Below are 11,623 nucleotides of genomic sequence, written 5' to 3'. Positions count from 1 at the left end.
TAACCAAGGTTCTTATGCCATTTTGAGCTTATTATGGTATTTTGGAGCTAAATGGGCCAATTATGTCATTGTTGGGTTAATTAAAGCAAGGATAATATGAAATAGGAGAATAAAGAGGAGGAGGAGGAGAAGAAGAAGAAATCAAGAAGGAGGAGGAGGAGAAGGACTAGAAGGTCCTTGGCCTTCTCCTCCTCCTCGTCCTCCTTCTCCTTCTTCTCTTCTTCTTCTTATTCTTCTTCTTCTTCTTTCTTGTCATTTTGCGTATTTCTTCTCCTCCTCTCCTCTTGTTGGAGCTAAATTACCTAATTATGTCTTTTTGGAGCTAAATGGGTTAATTATCCCATTTTAGAGGAAAACAAGCTAAGTATATAATATTCATGAGCTAACCAAGGTTCTTATGCCATTTTGACCTTATTATGGTATTTTGGAGCTAAATGGGCTAATTATGTCATTGTTGGGGAAATTAAAGCAAGGATAATATGAAAGAGGATAAGAAAGAGGAGGAGGAGGAGAAGAAGAAGAAATCAAGTAGAAGGATGAGAAGGAGGAGAAGGAGGAGGAGGAGAAGGACTAGAAGGTCCTTGGCCTTCTCCTTCTCCTCCTCCTCCTCCTCCTTCTCCTCCTCCTCCTCCTCCTCCTCCTCCTCCTTCTCCTTCTTCTCTTCTTCTTCTTCTTCTTCTTCTTCTTCTTCTTTCTTTTCATTTTGCCTATTTCTTCTCCTTTTCTCCTCTTGTTGGAGCTAAATTACCTAATTATGTCTTTTTGGAGCTAAATGGGCTAATTATCCCATTTTAGAGGAAAACAAGCTAAGTATATAATATTCATGAGCAAACCAAGGTTCTTATGACATTTTGAGCTTATTATGGTATTTTGGAGCTAAATGGGCTAATTATGTCATTGTTGGGTTAATTAAAGCACGGATAATATGAAAGAGGAGAAGAAAGGAGAGGAGGAGGAGAAGGAGAAGTACTAGAAGGTCCATGGCCTTCTCCTCCTCCTCCTTCTCCTTCTTCTGTTCTTCTTCTTCTTCTTCTTCTTTCTTTTCATTTTGCCTATTTCTTCTCCTCTTCTCCTCTTGTTGGAGCTAAATTACCTAATTATGTCTTTTTTGAGATAAATGGATTAATTATCCCATTTTAGAGGAAAACAAGCTAAGTATATAATATTCATGAGCTAACCATGGTTCTTATGCCATTTTGAGCTTATTATGATATTTTGGAGCTAAATGGGCTAAATATGTCATTGTTGGGGAAATTAAAGCAAGGATGATATGAAAGAGGAGAAGAAAGAGGAGTAGGAGGAGAAGAAGAAGAAATCAAGAAGAAGGAGGAGAAGGAGGAGAAGGAGGAGGAGGAGAAGGACTAGAAGGTCCTTGGCCTTCTCCTTCTCCTCCTCCTCCTCCTCCTTCTCCTTCTCCTCTTCTTCGTCTTCTTCTTCTTCTTCTTTCTTTTCATTTTGCCTATTTCTTCTCCTCTTTTCCTCTTGTTGGAGCTAAATTACCTAATTATGTCTTTTTTGAGCTAAATGGGCTAATTATCCCATTTTAGCGGAAAACAAGCTAAGTATATAATATTCATGAGCTAACCAAGGTTCTTATGCCATTTTGAGCTTATTATGGTATTTTCGAGCTAAATGGGCTAATTATGTCATTGTTGGGGAAATTAAAGCAAGGATAATATGAAAGAGGAGAAGAAAGAGGAGGAGCAGGAGAAGAATAAGAAATCAAGAAGAAGGAGGAGAAGGAGGAGAAGGAGTAGGAGGAGAAGGACTAGAAGCTCCTTGGCCTTCTCCTCCTCCTCCTCCTTCTCCTTCTTCTCTTCTTCTTCTTCTTCTTTCTTTTCATTTTGCCTATTTCCTATCCTCTTCTCCTCTTGTTGGAGCTAAATTACCTAATTATGTCTTTTTTGAGCTAAATGGGTTAATTATCCCATTTTAGAGGAAAACAAGCTAAGTACATAATATTCATGAGCTAACGAAGGTTCTTATGCCATTTTGAGCTGATTATGGTATTTTGGAGCTAAATGGGCTAATTATGTCATTGTTGGGGAAATTAAAGCAGATAATATGAAAGAGGAGAAGAAAGAGGAGGAGTAGGAGAAGAAGAATAAATCAAGAAGAAGGAGGAGAAGGAGGAGGAGGAGAAGGACTAGAAGGTCCTTGGCCTCCTCCTCCTCCTCCTCCTCCTCCTCCTTCTCCTTCTTCTCTTCTTCTTCTTCTTCTTCTTATTTCTTTTCAATTTGCCTATTTCTTCTCCTCTTCTCCTCTTGTTGCAGCTAAATTACCTAATTATGTCTTTTTGAGCTAAATGGGCTAATTATCCCATTTTAGAGGAAAACAAGCTAAGTATATTATATTCATGAGCTAACCAAGGTTCTGATGCCATTTTGAGCTTATTATGGTATTTTGGAGCTAAATGGGCAAATTATGTCCTTGTTGGGGAAATTAAAGCAAGGATAATATGAAAGAGGAGAAGGAGGAGGAGAAGAAGAAGAAATCAAGAAGAAGGAGGAGGAGGATAAGGACTAGAAGGTCCTTGGCCTTCTCCTCCTCCTCCTCCTCCTACTCCTTCTCCTTCTTCTCTTCTTCTTCTTCTTCTTCTTCTTTCTTTTCATTTTGCCTATTTCCTATCCTCTTCTCCTCTTGTTGGAGCTAAATTACCTAATTATGTCTTTTTTTAGCTAAATGGGTTAATTATCCCATTTTAGAGGAAGACAAGCTAAGTATATAATATTCATCAGCTAATCAAGGTTCTTATGCCATTTTGAGCTTATTATGGTATTTTGGAGCTAAATGGGCTAATTATGTCATTGTTGGGGAAATTAAAGCAAGGATAATATGAAAGGGGAGAATAAAGAGGAGGAGGAGGAGAAGGAGGAGAAGGACGACGAGGAGAAGGACTAGAAGGTCCTTGGCCTTCTCCTCCTCCTCCTTCTCCTTCTTCTCTTCTTCTTCTTCTTCTTCTTCTTCTTTCTTTTCATTTTTCCTATTTCTTCTCCTCTTCTCCTCTTGTTGGAGCTAAATTACCTAATTATGTCTTTTTGGAGCTAAATGGGCTAATTATCCCATTTTAGAGGAAAACAAGCTAAGTATATAATATTCATGAGCTAACAAAGGTTTTTATGCCATTTTGAGCATATTATGGTATTTTGGAGCTAAATGGGCTAATTATGTCATTGTTGGGGAAATTAAAGCAAGGATAATATGAAAGGGGAGAATAAAGAGGAGGAGGAGGGGAAGAAGAAGAAATCAAGAAGAAGGAGGAGAAGGAGGAGAAGGAGGAGGAGGAGAAGGACTAGAAGGTCCTTGGCCTTCTCCTCCTCCTCCTTCTCCTTCTTCTCCTCTTCTTCTTCTTCTTCTTCTTCTTCTTCTTCTTCTTCTTTTTAATTTGCCTATTTCGTCTCCTCTTCTCCTCTTGTTGGAGCTAAATTACATAATTATGTGTTTTTTGAGCTAAATGGGCTAATTATCCCATATTAGAGGAAAACAAGCTAAGTATATAATATTCATGAGCTAACCAAGGTTCTTATGCCATTTTGAGCTTATTATGGTATTTTGGAGCTAAATGGGCTAATTATGTCATTGTTGGGGAAATTAAAGCAAGGATAATATGAAAGAGGAGAAGAAATAGGAGGAGGAGGAGAAGAAGAAGAAATCAAGAAGAAGGAGGAGAAGGAGGAGGAGGAGAAGGACTAGAAGGTCCTTGGCCTTCTCCTCCTCCTCCTCCTCCTCCTTCTCCTCCTTCTCCTTCTTCTCTTCTTCTTCTTCTTCTTCTTTTCATTTTGCCTATTTCTTCTCCTCTTCTCCTCTTGTTGGAGCTAAATTACCTAATTATGTCTTTTTTGAGCTAAATGGGCTAATTATCCCATTTTAGAGGAAAACAAGCTAAGTATATAATATTAATGATCTAACCAAGGTTCTTATGCCATTTTGAGGTTATTACGGTATTTTGGAGATAAATGGGCTATTTATGTCATTGTTGGGTTAATTAAAGCAAGGATAATATGAAAGAGGAGAAGAAAGAGGAGGAGGAGGAGAAGAAGAAGAAATCAAGCAGAAGGAGGAGAAGGAGGAGAAGGAGGAGGAGGAGAAGGACTAGAAGGTCCTTGGCCTTCTCCTCCTCCTCTTCCTCCTCCTCCTCCTTCTCCTTCTTCTTCTTCTTCTTCTTCTTCTTTCTTTCCATTTTGCCTATTTCTTCTCCTCTTCTCCTATTGTTGGAGCTAAATTACCTAATTATGCCTTTTTTGAGCTAAATGGGCTAATTATCCCATTTTAGAGGAAAACAAGCTAAGTACATAATATTAATGAGCTAACCAAGGTTCTTATGCCATTTTGAGCTTATTATGGTATTTTGGAGCTAAATGGGCTAATTATGTCATTGTTGGGTTAATTAAAGCAAGGATAATATGAAATAGGAGAAGAAAGAGGAGGAGGAGGAGAAGAAGAAGAAATCAAGAAGAAGGAGGAGAAGGAGGAGTATGGGAAGGACTAGAAGGTCCTTGGCCTTGTCCTCCTCCTCCTCCTCCTCCTTCTCCTCCTTCTCCTTCTTCTCTTCTTCTTCTTCTTCTTTCTTTTAATTTTGCCTATTTCTTCTCCTCTTCTCCTCTTGTTGGAGCTAAATTACCTAATTACGTCTTTTTGGAGCTAAATGGGTTAAATATCCCATTTTAGAGGAAAACAAGCTAAGTATATAATATTAATGAGCTAACCAAGGTTCTTATGCCATTTTGAGCTTATTATGGTATTTTGGAGCTAAATGGGCTAATTATGTCATTGTTGGGGAAATTAAAGCAAGGATAATATGAAATAGGAGAAGAAAGAGGAGGATGAGGAGAAGAAGAAGAAATCAAGAAGGAGGAGAAGGAGGAGAAGGAGGAGGAGGAGAAGGACTAGAAGGTCCTTGGCATTCTCCTCCTTCTCCTCCTCCTCCTCCTCCTCCTTCTCCTCCTTCTCCTTCTTCTCTTCTTCTTCTTCTTCTTCTTATTTCTTTTCATTTTTCCTATTTCTTCTCCTCTTGTTGGAGCTAAATTACCTAATTATGTCTTATTGGAGCTAAATGGGCTAATTATCTCATTTTAGAGGAAAACAAGCTAAGTTTGGAGGAGAAACTTACCGTAGTGGTCATCAAGGAGGAGAAACACTACGGTTGCTCGCGGCGGCTTCGTACGGAGACGGTTGCCGTGGAGAAGGGTCGTGCGATGCCGCTCGGGAGTTATTCTGCAGAAAAGATATTTTGCAATGTCTCAGTTAGCATGATGACACTCAATCATTAATACTAGTTTATAATGAAACTCACCGTGCCAATCGAAGAGAAGACGGGTATCGACGGAGGGACTTGACCGCTCTTCTCGCACAGACCCTAAAGAGTGGGTCATATTAGTTAGTATTGAAACAGACATTACACACATGATTTGGCTAATGTGAAAAAAACATACCACAAAAAGCTCGTACAGGGCCCATTGACCCGCCTCATTCCGGCCCTCTCCTCCTCAAGCAATCGTGTCGTGGTCTGGTCCCTCTCATCAAGAGCAGCCTGGCTTGCCAATCTCTCTTTCTCAAGAGCAGTCTGGTTTGCCGCTCTCTCTTTCTGAAGAGCAGCCTGAAACACCATTCCTCGTTACCACAGTAATGATCTATGGTGACACACATAATGAAATGGATGAAAGTGTTCTTAGTCCGTACAACTAACCTCGATGGCAAGTTCGACTGGCCGTGGACGACGCGTTATCTCAAGACCGCTGCTCGACAGGCGCGCCTTGATCTCCGGAAGAGTGAGTGGACAATGTATTATCCCATCTCCAATGGCTATCGAGCCATGGGGCCTCCCGGCACCAGATATCATCACCAGCTCTGGATCCAAAGGTTCCTGGCTAGGGTTAAAGTCATCCCCTTTCGTAGCCTTCCCCGCGTCCCTGTATGCCATGAGCTTCTGGTGGGATGATATGTTGGTGAAGTTATTGGGATCATCCAGGTCAGACTCAGAGAATGCCTTCGCCTTCTTGTACGAGGCAGTATGGGCCATGCCATAAAGGTCGTACAAGTGTGGCATCTCAGTCTTATTGTGATGCGCCTAAAAGAGAGGAACAAAATATTAGCATCAAGAATGAATTGCATGAATCATGAAGCAAATCACATACCCAGTTTCGTCCAGACTGAAGTAAGTTGGCGCTGCCTTGATGGTGTGGCACACCAACCATTTGGCTACGTCGATCCTTCGCATTCTCGTGGACGGCTCGCCAGCTGCGTGTGCACCACTCATCAACCAACGCCTCCCAACAATCCATCTTATCCGCACACCATCTCGGGGGCACCTGTAAGTTATTAGAAAGAATTTTCAGCGCTACGCCTATGAATGAAATCAAGAAAACTACGTAGAAGAACTTAAGAATAGGTAATTACCTTCATGTATTGCTCCTTCTTCAGAAACTTTCCGCGGCCATCATTCTTCTGCTTCTTAATACCACGCGTGGCGTAGTAATCTCGAATAGCCTGTGGCCGAGCCTCGTGGCGCAAGTTCTGTAGTAACCGCCTACACTCGGCCTCGAGAACCCTCGCCGCCTCCTCCTCATATCCATCCTTACACCTATAGAAGGTCTGCAATCAAACGTGAAAACACCAATTAGTACAATAATTAGCTATATTGTTAATTTTAGATTCTGTAAAAGGATAATTTACCCAAAAGCTCTTGATCACCATCTCGGCCCTCGTGTGGCACAAGAAACCATCTATAATCTCCTCCGGCGGGGCCTGCGCAGCCTGGTAGTGCTCCCAGGTAAATCCTAGTGTAGGAACCTGACCCTCACCAGGAAACGTGACAAACCCTGGGAAATTTGTCCGGCAAAGCACACCAAGGACGAAGTTCGGCATATGGACTCCAAGAGGGTGTACCCATCCCCTGCAGTATGATAAGGTCAACGCATTATATATTTGAACAAACTTGAAGGCAAAAGCTAAAAAAGGGTAAATGTACTTACCTATCTCCTTCAGGTTTAATCACCGGCCTCTGCTCGCGGGTAGCCGGGGCGACCGGGAGACGTGTACTACCACGCTTGTACACGGTGGCCCCGTCCACCTGCGCATCGCCCTCACTATCCGTAAGCTCATCCCCGCCATCCCCGCCCCCTGAGCCACCCAGACCCTCGGTCCAATCCGGCAACTCGGTACGATCCGGCCAGGTCTCCCATCCGGGCCTCTCCACGTCGGGTGAAGCCTCCGAAACCATAGTCGCCTCCGGCTGCTCCTGGGCCAAATGCACCTCGACCCGAGGCTGCTCCTGGACCGGAGTCTCATGGGACGAATGCCTGTCAACACCAGGCTCCTGGACCGGAGTCCCCGTAGCCTCCTCCGCAAACGGGTCGACCATACTAGTCCTATGCTCGGGTGAATGAGCTGGTGGTGGTGGCGAGGACGGCTCAACAGTCCTCATGGATCTTCCGCGGCCACCATCTCTCCCTGTACCCTTCCCCTTCTTCCCTACCCGAACAACACCTCTCCCAGTGGTCAATGTTGCCAACGAAGAAGAACCCACAGGTGGTGTCGATAGACTATCTGCCAAGGCTCTACGGAGAGATAGGGGTGGAAGGGAAGTACCACCCCTCGTGCGGGGCGCCTGGGAAGAACTCGTCGAGCGCTCTGGACCAGCGCCCACCATCTTTCCACACCTGGTGACCTGCCATGATAAAGATTAAAAGAAATTAGTACAACATAAAAAATTTGAATAACTCACATGAATAATAATATGTACATGAATAATAAAGATTAAAATATATATAATTTAAGTTGTGAATCTTACAAACTAATAATCATCATCAATAAATGCATCATCATCATCACTATCACGCATGTCTTCATGAATGACGTGCTCGTGGGGTTCAACAACGTGAAGTTGTGAAAGGCCTTCCTTTAATCGTTGAAGCATTGACAGGTCATCTGCATCAGTAACCTCTACGAGTTCCAGGTCTTCTGGTTCCGGCTCAGGGCTGGAGTCGGATTCATTGTCGCTGTCTACTTCCATGTTCTTGGGTGAAGCACGGCGGTTCTTGAAACGTTTCTTGGAAAGACGTGTTTCTTGGAAGAATTCTCCATCATATGTGTCTGGGTTAATGTGAGGTTCATAATCCTGTTCATTTGGGAGAGGTGGTCTGACATGTGGCGGCACTTCATAAACAACATACCAACCTTCCAAATTCTTATCCGTTTGGCAATTCCACGGTAGATAGAAAACTTGGGTCGCGTGTTGAGCCGTAATATAGACATCGGGAACATCTAAATGGGTGTTTGGATTGATTTTGACTAGTCCTATATGTTCATGAGTCCTTCTAGTCTTTTTCGGCTGGAACCAATAACATTTGAAGACTACGACGTTCGGTGGGTTTTCACCATAGAATTGAAGTTGATAAATTGCTTCAACTCTTCCATAATACTCGATAACACCTTCGCCGATAGCAGAGACATCACAATTTGTAGATTCCGGTCGGGCATAGATAGCTCTTTGCCGAAGGTACAAAAGAGATACCCGTTGATGTTGTATTTCTCAAATGAACGGACCTTATAGTCAAAACCATTAGCGACTTGTCTCAATTTGGCGTCCATAGACTCTGAATTAGCCTACAAGTTTAATACGAAACGGTTGTTGCATTAGCCGCAAGTTAGACCAAGAATGAAATGGTCCATTATTGATAATTACCATTTGTTTGAACCAAGAGATGAAAGCGGGATAGCCGCCTCCTGTATTTGACAGAAGCTCATACTCTTCGACGGAATCATTTTCGATCACCGCTCCATCCGAGAATATGACGACGTAACGGCTGTTTGAAATATCCGGGAATAAGAGCAGTTCAAATGAATTAGAAGTTACAGGAAAATGTGCCGAGAACTCACTCGATGTACGGCCGCACTTCTGTTAGGTTGTTGAAGATATACAATGAAATGTTCCGCCATTCTTCGACATCCAATGTTATTGGTTTTGAAGGACCGGCTGGTGCGAGCTTCCCTTTGAACAGGCTGAGGTTGGACCCACCTTTTTTAGGGTCTGCATCATTGTGCCGAGGCTTCGGATTATGCAAATGATGATTTTTGGCTTCGTAGTGTGCTGTCACAAAGTTTGCCACCTCCTCAGTAATGAATGCCTCAGCCATCGATGCTTCAATTCTACGCTTATTTTTACATTTAGCTCGAAGGGTCTTCTCCATCCTCTCAGTTGCATAGCACCAACGATCTTGCACGGGCCCACCCAATCTTGCCTCAGTCGGTAGATGTAAAATCAAATGCTGCATTGGATTAAAGAAGCCCGGTGGAAAGATCTTCTCTAACTTGCACAACAACTCCTGTGCAAACTCCTCCATGTCTTCTACCACGCCAGGCGACAATTCTTTCGCACAAAGAACATGGAAGAAATAGCTCAGCTCCGCCAGTACTAGCCATTCATCCTCAGGAATAAAGCCACGTAACATCACCAGCATTACCCGCTCTAGCCATATGTGCCAATCATGACTCTTGAGACCAAAGATTTTTATTTTTTCAAGACTCGCTCCCCTCTTTAGATTCGCTGCATACCCATCAGGGAACATCAAGTGCATTTTGACCCACAAGATAATTTCCCTCATAGCTGGCCTTCCAAGATTGAACCAGGCCTTTGGCTTCGACCACTTCTGCTTTCCTTTGCCTTCTTGCATGTTTTGTAACAGTCTAGGACATAGTGTCTCTTGATCGACTCTAGCCTTAATATTATCCTTTATCTTCCCATCTATGTCGAACAATGTACCAAAAATAGCCTCTCCGATATTCTTTTCAGTGTGCATCATGTCGATATTGTGTGGAAGAAGGAGGTCTTTGAAGTAAGGCAGATCCTAGAAGCATGGCTTGTGAGTCCAGGCGTGTTTTGAATTATACCCCTTGAAATACCCTGGACGCTCTGGATCAGGCTCGAGGGCGTTTAACTGATCCAGGATCTGTTGGCCTGTGAACGCAGGTGGTGCCAAGTTTTTGACGACTTTACCTTTGGTAAAGTTCTTCTTGTCTTTTCTGAACTGATGGTCAGGATCCAAGAACTGTCTATGCAAATCAAAGCAAGAATACTTCCGACCCTCCTGCAACCAATGAAACTAAAGAGCTGCGTTGCATTGGGGGCACGGGAACCTTCCATGCACACACCATCCAGAGAATAGCGCATACGCTGGCAAGTCATGCATAGAGTACATGTACCACACATGCATTTTGATGTTCTCTTTTCTAGCGGCATCGTATGTCTTGACCCCATTTTCCCAAGCTTCTTCCAATTCATCCTTAAGCGGTTGCAGGTACACATTCATATTCTTCCCCAGATAATTGGGCCCTGGAATTATCAACGTCAGAAATATGTTCTTTCTTTGCATAATCTGCCAGGGGGGGGGGAGATTGAGTGGAATGACAAATACAGGCCAACAAATGTATTGGGTTGTCGTCATGCCGAAGGGATTAAAACCATCCGTGGCGGCGCAGACTCGAGGATTCCTTGGATCTGCCGCTTTATCCTGATGCAATCCATCGTAATGTTTCCACGTTTCCCCATCCAATGTGTGTACCATCATCTTATTCCCATCCGCATCTAGTTCGGTTCTTTTGCCCAATTTGTGCCATGTCATCTGTCTGGCTGTCTCTTCGACCATGAAAAGACGTTGAAGTCTTGGTACGATTGGCATATACCGAAGAACACTAACTGTGATTTTGGTCTGCCTCTTCTCACCCATACTGTTGTCTACCACAAGATACCTGCAAGACTCGCAATTGGGACAGTAGTCCAAGTGTGCATACTCCTTCCTAAATAAGACACATCCTTTCTCACATGCATCTATCTTCTCATAGGGCATCTTAAGTACACGAAGTATTTTGTCCGATTGGTACAGGTTTGCAGGCATGACATGGCCTTTGGGTAGGAAACGTCCAAATAGTGTCATCATCGCGTCGTAGAATTCTCTTCCCAAGTTGAACTGAGCTTTCAGAGCCATTACTTGTGCAATTGCATCCAGCTGACAAAGCTCAGTGTGCTCATGGAGAGGACGTTTTGAAGACTCCAACATTTCATAAAAGGCCTTTGCAGATTCCTCCATCTCATCTTCCGAATCCTGAGCATCATCAAAGTCTTGCACCATGTCTTCGATCCCGGTACCATGCTCGTCTGTGCGATGACGGGCCACCTCAGCTCTTGTGCGTTGTATAGACTCACCATGAAATGTCCACACTGTATAATAAGGCTTAAAACCCCTCCTCTGCAGGTGTTTAATCATTACAACCTCTGTCGTCTTTTTATAGTTGTCGCATGCAGGACAGGGGCAATAGTTTCTTTCCTGGCCATTTGCGAATGTGGCTTTCACAAATTCCTTTGTTTTTACAAACCATTCTTTCGTCATCTCTTTCTGACTAGGGTGACCGGTATACATCCACGCACGATCACTCATCTTGCGTAGCTACTAAAGACAGAAGAAATATATTTATATATAATTTAGCATTTATATTCATCGGTTAATCAGGTTCGCCATTTTTATTACGTCCAGGCAACCTACACGCTAATAGGTAAAGATAGGTCCTAATCCCACCCGAGTATGTGTAGATTGGGTTCGTTTTCCCATGCTCTGCTCCGGATCCAACA

Source organism: Hordeum vulgare, chromosome 6H (assembly GCF_904849725.1).
Source record: "Hordeum vulgare subsp. vulgare chromosome 6H, MorexV3_pseudomolecules_assembly, whole genome shotgun sequence".
Classification (NCBI taxonomy): Eukaryota; Viridiplantae; Streptophyta; class Magnoliopsida; order Poales; family Poaceae; genus Hordeum; species Hordeum vulgare.
This window is presented reverse-complemented; position numbering follows the sequence as displayed.